At 42.0% G+C, this 10642-nt stretch overlaps 1 protein-coding gene across 1 annotated transcript in view; it reads left to right on the top strand.

The window, feature by feature from the left end:
- HLCS (holocarboxylase synthetase) overlaps positions 1-10642 on the top strand; it is a 198168-nt gene that overhangs the window by 115110 nt on the left and 72416 nt on the right. The gene's annotated exons all lie outside the window — the stretch shown is intronic.

Below are 10642 nucleotides of genomic sequence, written 5' to 3'. Positions count from 1 at the left end.
ATTCCATTTCTGCTGATAATTTTGTGTGTTTGAGAGTAAGGAGTTGTGATACTAGCAGCCACTAGATAAGTTAAACATTAATGCCCCCTTGATTAATAGAGTTTTGTGGGGGTTTTTGCTGGGATTTTTAATTCAGCCTCAGCCTCTTTCATTCCTTTTGGACTTTTCCTGACGTGGACATGGCCAAGATGCTGTCTTTTGTGTTGTATTTTTAAATGTCTAAAGTTTGTTACAGTTTGTATTTGGGTGGATTTTGAGTTATGTACCAGAGGTTTCTATTTACAAAAGATCCTCAGATTATAAAAATTTGTGTAACATAGTGCACAGTTTTTGTAATGCTTTAGGTCTTCACAAAACCTTTGTATTTTTATTTTTTTATTATTTATTTATTTTTTTTATGACTGTGTTGGGTCTTCGTTGCTGCGCGCGGGCTTTCTCTAGTTGTGGCGAGTGGGGGCTACTCTTCCTTGTAGTGTGCAGGCTTCTCTTTGTTGTGGCTTCTCTTGTTGCGGAGCACGGGCTCCAGGCACGCAGGCTTCAGTAGTTGTCGCACGTGGGCTCAGTAGTTGTGGCTTGTGAGCTCTAGAGTGCAGGCTCAGTAGTTGTGGCGCACGGGCTTAGTTGCTCCGTGGCATGTGGGATCTTCCCGGACCAGGGCTTGAATCCGTGTCCCCTGCATTGGCAGGTGGATTCTTAACCACTGCGCCACCAGGGAAGCCCACAAAACCTTTATAAATAGCTTTCTGAACAATAAGCATAGCCAATCCCAGTGCTAAGAACTTCAAGGTCCATCCAGTTTGTGTATGTTTATCACCATTCCACAAACATTTTTGGTATAGTTCCTACTACTTGAGGAAAAAAATGCTTACTTAGCTCATTCCTTAACACTTAATGCAGGGTTTTTTTTCCTTTTTTTTTTTTAGCACCTGGATTTTCACTGAACTAGTAAGCAAAATAGTAATCTTAGCCTCAGGGTGAGCATAGTTCTTGATCCTGTTTTGCAATGGGAGAAGCAGATTAATTTGCCTGGATAGAAGGCTTGCCTGTGGAGAACTGTCAGCCCCTCTGAGCTTGGAGCAGGGCTGTGTTCCAGAAAAATCTTGTGATAGTGGCTAGGAGGAGTGGTGGATTGACTTGAGGGTTTTTTGGAGACTGTGTCACTAATCCAAGCAAACCATAGTAAGGATGAGAATTCAGACAGTGGCACTGGGATTAGGAGTCAGGAAGAGGTCACGGGCATATTTGCATGGCATTACTGAGTAAGAAGACTAGTTAGATGTGGGCATGGTCAGCTAGCAGATGAATATAAGCCAGGTGACTTCTGGTTGGATTAAAAAATAAATGGGAATCAGCTCTTTGTGGCAGTGATTGAAGCACGAGCAGCACACAGAAGGAGGGCGCCACCTCTGAAGGGCTATTTTCATGTCTAAAAATGACTTGGTACTGATTATTGCTGGCAAAATATGACATCCTTATAGCAGCTAATTAGACCACTCCAGGGGCATGTCTGCCCTTTAACAGCTGATGCAGGGCATGCAGGAGCACAGTACTCCTGTGACACCTGATCCCGGCCCTGGACTGGGAGACATGCCCAGGTCCATAAACAGGCGGGAGCAGGGAGCCCTGGCGTAGCCCTGCTGGGGGAGTGGGACCCCAGAGAAAGGAGCACCTCCCCAGGGTCTTGCACTGAGCAGGATAGCACCCGCCTTGAGTGGGATATCACCCTGTAGTTCAGAGAGACTGTCTGAACTATATTTGGATTTATGGGCTAGGGAGGGGCCGAGTTATAAAATTACTGCTTCCAGCTGTAATCTAGAGAAATTATGACTTTACAGCTTTGACATATGCTCTGGATTTGATCTTACTGCTAATAAAATATGTTTTCGTTGTCAGTTGGTTTTAATCAAAATTTTGACCCAAAAGGTGGTAGCTGTGATTGCTGCTTTTGCTGTCTGGTTTCTGGGGGATTCATATAGGAGTGTTCAGTACTGGAAAGCTTCTTGGCGCCACAAAACTCTTGACATAATATGAAATTAAAGTCTTTGTCACAATTTTTAGGAAAGACAAAACTGTAAGTTGCTTTACTGATAATATGAGTCAGACGTCTTGAAATCCCCTGGCTTTAAATCTTGGAAGCAATTGCCTGCTCTGTTGGAAATGGCTCCTCCCCAGCCCTTGGGTTCCCTGTGGGGTTCCGTAAGGCCAGGGCACTGAGGATGGGTGAGCCGAGGCTGAAGACCTTCATCCAGGTATTGAGGATAGTGGTCTCCTTGAGAAGACTTCCACTGGACAAGGTGGTGCTTCACTGGTCCTTGATCCCAGGCAACTCCTGATGGATAATTACTCTTTTTCAAAGAACTTGTTCTTGTTTCTCAACCTGAAAATTTATTGTTGAACTCAGAACTTAGAAGTATTTGCGGGAAGAGTCTCTTTATACATAGCCACCATCTGCTGGACCACCCAAAGCCCTAGGACATACTGGGTCATGCTTGTGCTTAGCCTCGCTCACGATATTCTCGCGATAGGTCACGCTCGCCCTTGCGTATTCTCGCAGTTAGTCACTCGTGCTTGGTCTGTTTTGTGATGGGTCGTGCTTGCACTTGGTTGCTCTCACACTCAGTCACTCTGGCAGTGGGTCACTCTCTGACTCTTGGTGCCTCCCATAATTGGGCACACCCATGCTCAGTTGCTGTCTTTTTTCTCTCATATACACCCACTCACAACTAGAGAAGAAAACTCACTTCTACATTTGGAACCAGATAACCTCAATGTGAAGAAACTATGTGACTACTGAGTATTAATGAAGAGCCACAATGTGTCCAAAGATAAATACTAGCAAATTCTCTTCGTTCTAGACAGATATGTGAAGGAGACTCTTCTCAAAACTTAAGTCCACAGTTTGTGGGCTAATTTTGATCACTACAAATACTATCAAGATGCAATTATTTCAGTTATGTAAAGCTGCAGTAATTTTGGTGTGGGAGTCTTTGGCACCTATACCACTTTCTTTCTTATTTTGGAATCTTTCCCTTTGTTTTATCTGGTTTATCCTTCTGGCTTGGCTAACGCCCCATCCTCTTCTTTTTACCGTAGGTATTTCCATATCGTGTCCTGCCTTTACTGAGTATTAAAATCTCCATATAGAATCAGTGTCCAAGTCAAATACTTTAAGATAAATTTGTTTCAAAAGGCTTGTCAAAAGGCTTCCTATTTTGGGAGGGTTCTGTGTACCCTCTGTGTCTCATGGTATCGTCCAAGGGGAGAAAGTTCACTTTTTTTTGCTCTTTCAGAAGCTGGAAAGTAAAGAGCAAACTCCTCTGCTTACTTTAGTCATCTAACTATTGAAACCAAAAATTGGGTGCTAAGAAGGTGGCTGTAAATCTGGTAATGCTTCAGAGTCCTTTCAAGGTTCATGCTTCCATGAGGGCTATCTTTTGAGGGAACATGTTTTTTTTCCTACCTACCTTTGAGGACATATTCTGTTGACTCTTGAGTTAGCATAATCTTCATTTCTTAAATGAGAGAAAACAATTTAAAGGTAATGTTTTGGGAAACAATGAACAAGGAGTTAGGGAACAATTGTCAGTGTTAGGTTTGAGGCTCTGTGTAACTTACTAGCTGTGTGAGTTTCGGCAAGTTACTTAACCTCTCTGCGCCTCATTCTCCTTATCTGCAAAGCAAAGATAATATATTATGAGTATGAAATGAGCAATGGCTGTAAAGTGCTCGGAACTATGCCTGGCATGCACTAATCTATCTGTGGCCACAGGAATCCTTGTCTAGGCGGCAAGGGAGGTTGGGGAGCTCTAGCCATCACTTACTTTGCTGTTTCGTGTTTAACCAACTCTCTTCATACATTAACTGAGTCCGCTGTTAAGGAGAAGAGCTTCGCAGTTGTGTGCTCTATGCTAGATCCTTCATTGGGATTCTCTCGTATGATAGCCTGCCTGCTGGGAGTCCAGTCAAGTAGACGGTAAGGTAAAGCCTTGTGTTCTTTTCTTTCCTTCCTCTTCCTCCTTATCAGGTATTTCTTTCACCTTTTGCCCTTTCATTAGGTTATAGCTCTGAGCGCAAAAAAGCCAGACGGCCACTTGCCAAGCAGTAGATTGGACATAGATGAGAGGGGCCGATGCATATGTAGCAACAGTAACCTGTCTGCCTGGGACTTCCTTGCATGGCTTTAAAGGACCAGGTCTTCAGTATCTAATTGAGCCTAAATGCCAATTTATGTGCAAGAACACATCTCTTAGGGAATTGCAGGATTTTTTCCCCCTTCCACTGTGGTGGTAGAAAGGCAGAAAATCTGAGCTGTAAAAGCATGGCTGCATTCTGTATCTTGGGCTGCTTGTCTTATGTCTAATCAATTACCTTGATGCTGTTAGACGAGGGCAAGTCATTGGGGGAGCATTCCTAGTGAGATTCCTGAGAGTTGATGATTCAGAGACCAGTTCTGGAACAGAATGTAAGAAACTGTATCTTATAAAAGTTTAAAATATATTCCCTTCTGGGCTTCCCTGGTGGCGCAGTGGTTGAGAGTCCGCCTGCCGACGCAGGGGACACGGGTTTGCGCCCCGGTCGGGGAAGATCCCACGTGCCGCGGAGCGACTGGGCGCGTGAGCCACGGCCGCTGAGCCTGCGCGTCCGGAGCCTGTGCTCTGCAGCGGGAGGGGCCACAGCAGAGAGGCCCGCGTACCACACACACACACAATATATATATGTGTGTGTGTGTGTGTGTGTATATATATATATATATATATATATATATATATTCCCTTCTGCCTACTAAGAACGTCTGAATCCAAAAAATTCAATACCTAACTATAACATTTTTCGGTTTCCGGACAAAGTAGTTCTTTTGATAAAAGAACTTTATTTCTTCTTCTTCTTCTTTTTTAAACATCTTTATTGGAGTATAATTGCTTTACAGTGGAGTGTTAGTTTCTGCTTTATAACAAAGTGAATCAGCTATACATATACATATGTTCCCATATCTCTTCCCTCTTGCATCTCCTTCCCTCCCACCCTCCCTATCCCACCCCCTCTAGGTGGTCACAAAACACTGAGCTGATCTCCCTGTGCTATGCGGCTGCTTCCCACTAGCTATCTACCTTACATTTGGTAGTGTATATATGTCCATGCCACTCTCTCATTTTGTCCCAGCTCACCCTTCCCCCTCCCCGTGTCCTCAAGTCCATTCACTAGTAGGTCTGTGTCTTTTTTCCTGTCCTGCCCCTAGGTTCTTCATGACCACTTTTTTTTGGATTCCATATGTATGTGTTAGCATACGGTGTTTGTTTTTCTCTTTCTGACTTACTTCACTCTGTATGACAGAGTCTAGGTCCATCCACCTCAGAACTTTATTTCTATATGCTGAAAGTTTTGACTTCTTTCCTACCCTTAGGCTGTCCTCAAAGATTTCTATTTCTTCAATTTTCCTTAAAAATTTTCAATAGAGCTTGTAAAAAGTTTTGAAAGGGAAGTTTTGTAGAACTTGTCATGTGTTCATTTAGCTATTTGAGAATGTTAATTGTAGTTAACTCTGGGTCTCTTATTCGATATCAGGAAACAATATTCAAGAAAAACTATTGGCACCTCTAGTTTAAGATGGCAGTCTGCACACGTGTTCATCTTTTCCCTTCTTGAGCCCCCATTAAAATGACTGTATGAGAGTAAAAGTTAAATATCTACAACATCAAAGAAAGTAAGAGATGGTTATCAGCAGATGATAGTTAAGCCATTTTCTGGAAGATGGAAACCAGATGGAGGAATCATGGCTGGTGCAGCCTAGGGTACACATGGAGCTCTGAAGTTATGGAGGGAGACTGAGCAGAATCCTTACAGGCTCTGAACTTAGGATGTATCTATCGCGGAGGGCTGAAAACATAGGGCCCGGTTACATGCTTAGGTAGTTTTACCCAAGTAAAATATTTATCTTTAAAGAAATTGAGTGACTTTGGGTGATAACTAGCACAGTTAGTGTGGTACTGGTACCTCAAAGAAGCATATGTCTATATATAGATATAGACATATTTTGACAAGAAACATGAAATTTCTGAATCGGAGAACAGACCTCGTGTTACTTGCAGAGCTTCATAGTGCTCACTCCCCGTGGGACGATGCAGTAAGAGGCTGATGGTACCCTGTGTATTAGTTTGCCAGGGCTACCATAACGAGGTATCACTGGCTAGGTGGCTTAAACAACAGAAATTTATTTTCTGACAGTTTTGCAGCCTGGAAGTCTGAGATCAAGGTGTGGGCAGGGCTGGTTCCTTTTGAAAGCCATGAGGGAAGGCCTCTCCCTATGGCTTGTAGATGCTCATCTTCTCCCTGTCTTCCCGTTGCCTTCCCTCTGTATGTGTGTGTCCAGATTTCCTCTTCTTATAAGAACACCAGTCATACTGGATTAAGGCTCATCCTAATGACCTTATTTTAACTTAATCACATCTGTAAAAACCTTGGCTCCAAATACAGTCGCATTCTAAGATACTGGGGGTTGCGATTTCAACGTTACGAAAACAGATGGTCCAGGGAGATACATCTGCATCTCTCTGGAGCAATGTACATACCACCTCTAGCTTCCAAGGCATACTTTCTTTTTCCCTTTTTACTTTATTTATTTATTATTTTTTTATTGAGGTGTAGCTGCTGTACACCAAGGCATATTTTCTAGTCCGTCATCCTTTAATCAAATTGGCTAGTGCTCTTCACTGTGAATGCCTGGATTGTGCGAAAATGTGAAAATATTCCTGGAGAATTGTGTCCCAACACTCATCAATCTTTATATTACCACTTGAATATGAATGGAAAGCCAGGTATTACCAAGAATGTTATTAAAACTTACAATGAAAAAGGCCAAGATAAACAGGAAAACTGATTACCAAGGAAAAACAGCTAATTCAAGGAAATGAATAGAATTGAAAACATCTAATTAGGATGTGAATCTGCAGTCACGAATATTTCCTTCTTAAAACAAGAATAAGATTCTATTAGTTACAGGGAATTCCCTGGCAGTCAAGTAGTTAGGACTCGGAGCTTTCACTGCCGGGACCCGGGTTCTATATCTGGTCGGGGAACTGAGATCCTGCAAGCCGAGTGGCGTTGCCATGGGGGGAAAAAAAGTGTTACAATATTGAAAATATATAATGATTGCCAAATTTTAAAAAAATTAATAAAGAGGCTAGATAAAGGTATAGTCAAGAAAATGTTTTAGCTAAGGACTAAAAATATACAAGTATGGGGAATATGGGAGAAGAGAAGTCCTAAAGGTCTAACTGACCTCCCTAGCTGCATGTGGCCATTTAATTTAAATTAATAAAAATTAAATTAAATATTCAGTTCCTTAGTGACACTAATCCCATTTCAGTTGCTCAGTAGCCATATGTATCTGACAGCTATTGGGCAGTGCAGATATATAGAAAATTTCCATCATTGCCCTGGCAATGTTTGAAGTTGAGATAGCCCTGGCAACTGGTAAGGGAGACTAGAGAAATAGAGGTGGGGGAGGGGAGGGACTTTCCAGATAAATCATACCATGACTCTTGATGGTGAAAGGTCTTACATACAGCCAAGCAGAGTGGATTTTAGGTAGATATATCTAGACATATCCTTGCGAAATTCTCTTGGAACCAAGGATAAAGGGAGTATTCTAAAAACTTTAAGAGAGGGATGAATACAGATATCTACGAGGGAAAGAAAATGAGCAGTGTGCTGTATTTCTGAGGGAGGATGATTTTAAGTCTACAGTCGTTTCCACCAAATAATCAGTGATTTGGGGACATTACACTGAAAGTCTCAGAAAGATAGCTTTATGAGTGTCTTTTCTTAGGAAGTTACTTGAGGATACGCTTTGACCAAATAAGAAAGGAAACCAAGAAAGATGAAAACATGAGATCCAGGAAACAGTGGGTCCAATTTATTGAAGCAGCTAAGGAGGTCCTGAGAAGACAATTAGAAAGGAAGCCTAGATTAACCCATTCCAAGTGGAATGAGACAGAGCACTCCAGGAGGAAAATCTCTGGAAGAGAAAGGAAATTGCTAGTATGTGTACTGTGATTAAGAGCTTAGTAAAACCTGGACATAGATATTAGTTTCCTATGGCTTTTATAGCTTTTGAGGCCAGAAGTCTGAACTCTAAGTGTCATCAAGGCGGTGTTCCTTCTGGAGCCTCCAGGGGGAGAACACTGTCTCTTTCAGGTTCTGGTGGTGGCCAACTTCCTTGGCTTGTGGCCTCATCACTCCAGTCTCTGCCTTTATCTTCCTCTGTGTGTGTCTTTTCTTCTTCCTTCTCTTATAAGGGCACTTGTCTTTGGACTTAGGGCCCACCTGGGTAATCCCGGATGATCTCATCTTAAGATCTTTAATTAAATCTGCAAAGAACCTTTTCCAAAGAAGGCAGGATTCCAGGGATTAGGACATGGGCATGTCTTTTGGACAGGCTGCCATTCAACCTACTATATAACTGTATCTGTTAGAGCAGGAAAAAAAGAGTATCTTCTTTATTTATTTTGTGGTACAGGGGCCTCTCACTGTTGTGGCCTCTCCCGTTGCAGAGCACAGGCCCTGGATGCGCAGGCTCAGCGGCCATGGCTCACGGGCCCATCAGCTCCGCGGCATGTGGGATCTTCCCGGACCGGGGCACGAACCCGTGTCCCCTGCATCGGCAGGCGGACTCTCAACCACTGCACCACCAGGGAAGCCCTCTTCTTTATTTTAATACTAGTAATATTCTCCATTGAATGACACAGTGAACCCACTGAGAAGGAAGTGTAATCCCAGCATACTGTTTGGCTCTGTAATAAATAATATCTCTACAGTTAGTAATGTAATTCGTGTGTCATTAAGTAAAAGTTGGTATGTATCAACTTTTAGAATGAATCTATAGACAATAGAAGATACAACAGTTGCTGCTGAACTGAGTAGAAATGTCCTTAGATTGGATAATGTAATTGGTGGCAGAGGTGGGAGAAGAAGCAGAGGAGAAATGGAATGAAGAGTTGAGTGCTGATGTGCTTCTCTCACAAACTGAGCAGCACGACATACTTTCCGGAAGATAAAACAGTCAGTGTGGTTGTTGGTGTGTTATCTGAAGTTTCACAGGCATTCAGTAGAACTGGCAAAAGATGCATAACTACGAAATGGATGATGGGTGAGTTAGTTAGATCCTCATAGCAGGAAGCCAAAGGAGAATGTACAAAGTTGCCAAACCATAAAAACCAGTCAGGGGCTGTTGGAACCAGTTAAATAAGGCATGCTGCATTTTTGAGAGCATTTTTTGTAGTAGTTGCGGAGCTTGGCTACACCCAAGGGGCTTTTTAATCACATATTTTCTGTGATTAGCAGTATGGTCTGATAATCGCACGTTTGTCTTCCATGAATGTTTCAAAATTTTAAAATAGGCTTATTGTCTTTTTCTGGAAACTTAAGTTCCAGAGCAATAATTTTATTACATTTTCTTTTCCAGTAGTTGAGAGTAAAGGAGTGATCCTGAAAATTATGCTTATGGTGGACTTAAGTAAAAAGGATTTATGCAATCAAATTTACAGATTGTTTTTTATTGATCACAACTTTTATGCTAGGGGTCAGTTTTAATCTGCTTGGCATGGTTAATTGCTTATCCACTTAAAAAATTAACTCTGGTGGATGGAAGAGGCCCTACTAATGTGAATTGTTTTTGCTGTTAGTGAAAATATGGTATTATGTTATATGTTATAATTAGAAAAAAAGAAAAAAAATGCTGAATAAGCCATTACCCCTTTGTAAAAAAGGAAGAATGAAGGAAAGAGAAGTCCTCCCCTTGAGTAAGTTTTGTCCTGCACATTCTCTAATATTTCCAGGGTGTTGATCCTGCCTACTGTAGTGAAGCATAGCCGTTCATTCATTCCACAAACTTCTGAGTCCCATCTACCAAGTGCTGAGCTCTTAGGAGATACGAGTATGAACATTCTTTCAAGAAATTCAGTCTTGCTAGTAATGTTCCACCCCCTTGCTGATATGTTCTATCCTGATTCCTGGTTTTATTCAGTTCCTTCTGCACCTACTGAAGGAACATACAACAAAATTTAATCCTTTCTCCAATCCTCAGAACATGGAAAAACTGTGAAAAGATTACTCATCACTGAGTTTCTTTCTGCCTTCGGAATGATGCGCTTCTCCCTTCTAGCAACACAGTATTTTGCATTTCCCAGTTGAATACACTCATTGAAGAATTCTTGGTGACCTTTAGTACTTTTCTTAAGTTTATGCCTCTCATCCTTTTTTATGCTCAAAACAGACTTCAAGTATATGCTCCTCATGGATTCTACGAGGCACCTCCATTCCCAACCTGCCACCGGCCATCTGTATTCTCCCCTCTGAGGTGTCCTTAGTGCACCATCCGTTCTGCCCACAGCCCTCCCTACTGCTTGTCTACACTACTGGCTCTACTGTTAGAACTCTTTATCCACACATTTGACTATCCTTTTTCTGCTCTTCTTTATTCCTTTTGCCTGTAAACATACCCAAATCATAGTTGTACTTATTAAGCCTACACTGGTCCCTCTATTGTCTCCATTTCCTACCTTTCTCTCATTTGAATATTTGTCCTGTATTCACGATGAAAACTTTTACTGGGAAGCAGTATAGCAGAATGGATTCCCAGTTCTAT

This window comes from Pseudorca crassidens, chromosome 5 (assembly GCF_039906515.1).
Source record: "Pseudorca crassidens isolate mPseCra1 chromosome 5, mPseCra1.hap1, whole genome shotgun sequence".
Lineage (NCBI taxonomy): Eukaryota > Metazoa > Chordata > Mammalia > Artiodactyla > Delphinidae > Pseudorca > Pseudorca crassidens.
The sequence above is the reverse complement of the archived record's forward strand: the minus strand, read 5'-3'. Positions and strand labels throughout refer to the sequence as shown.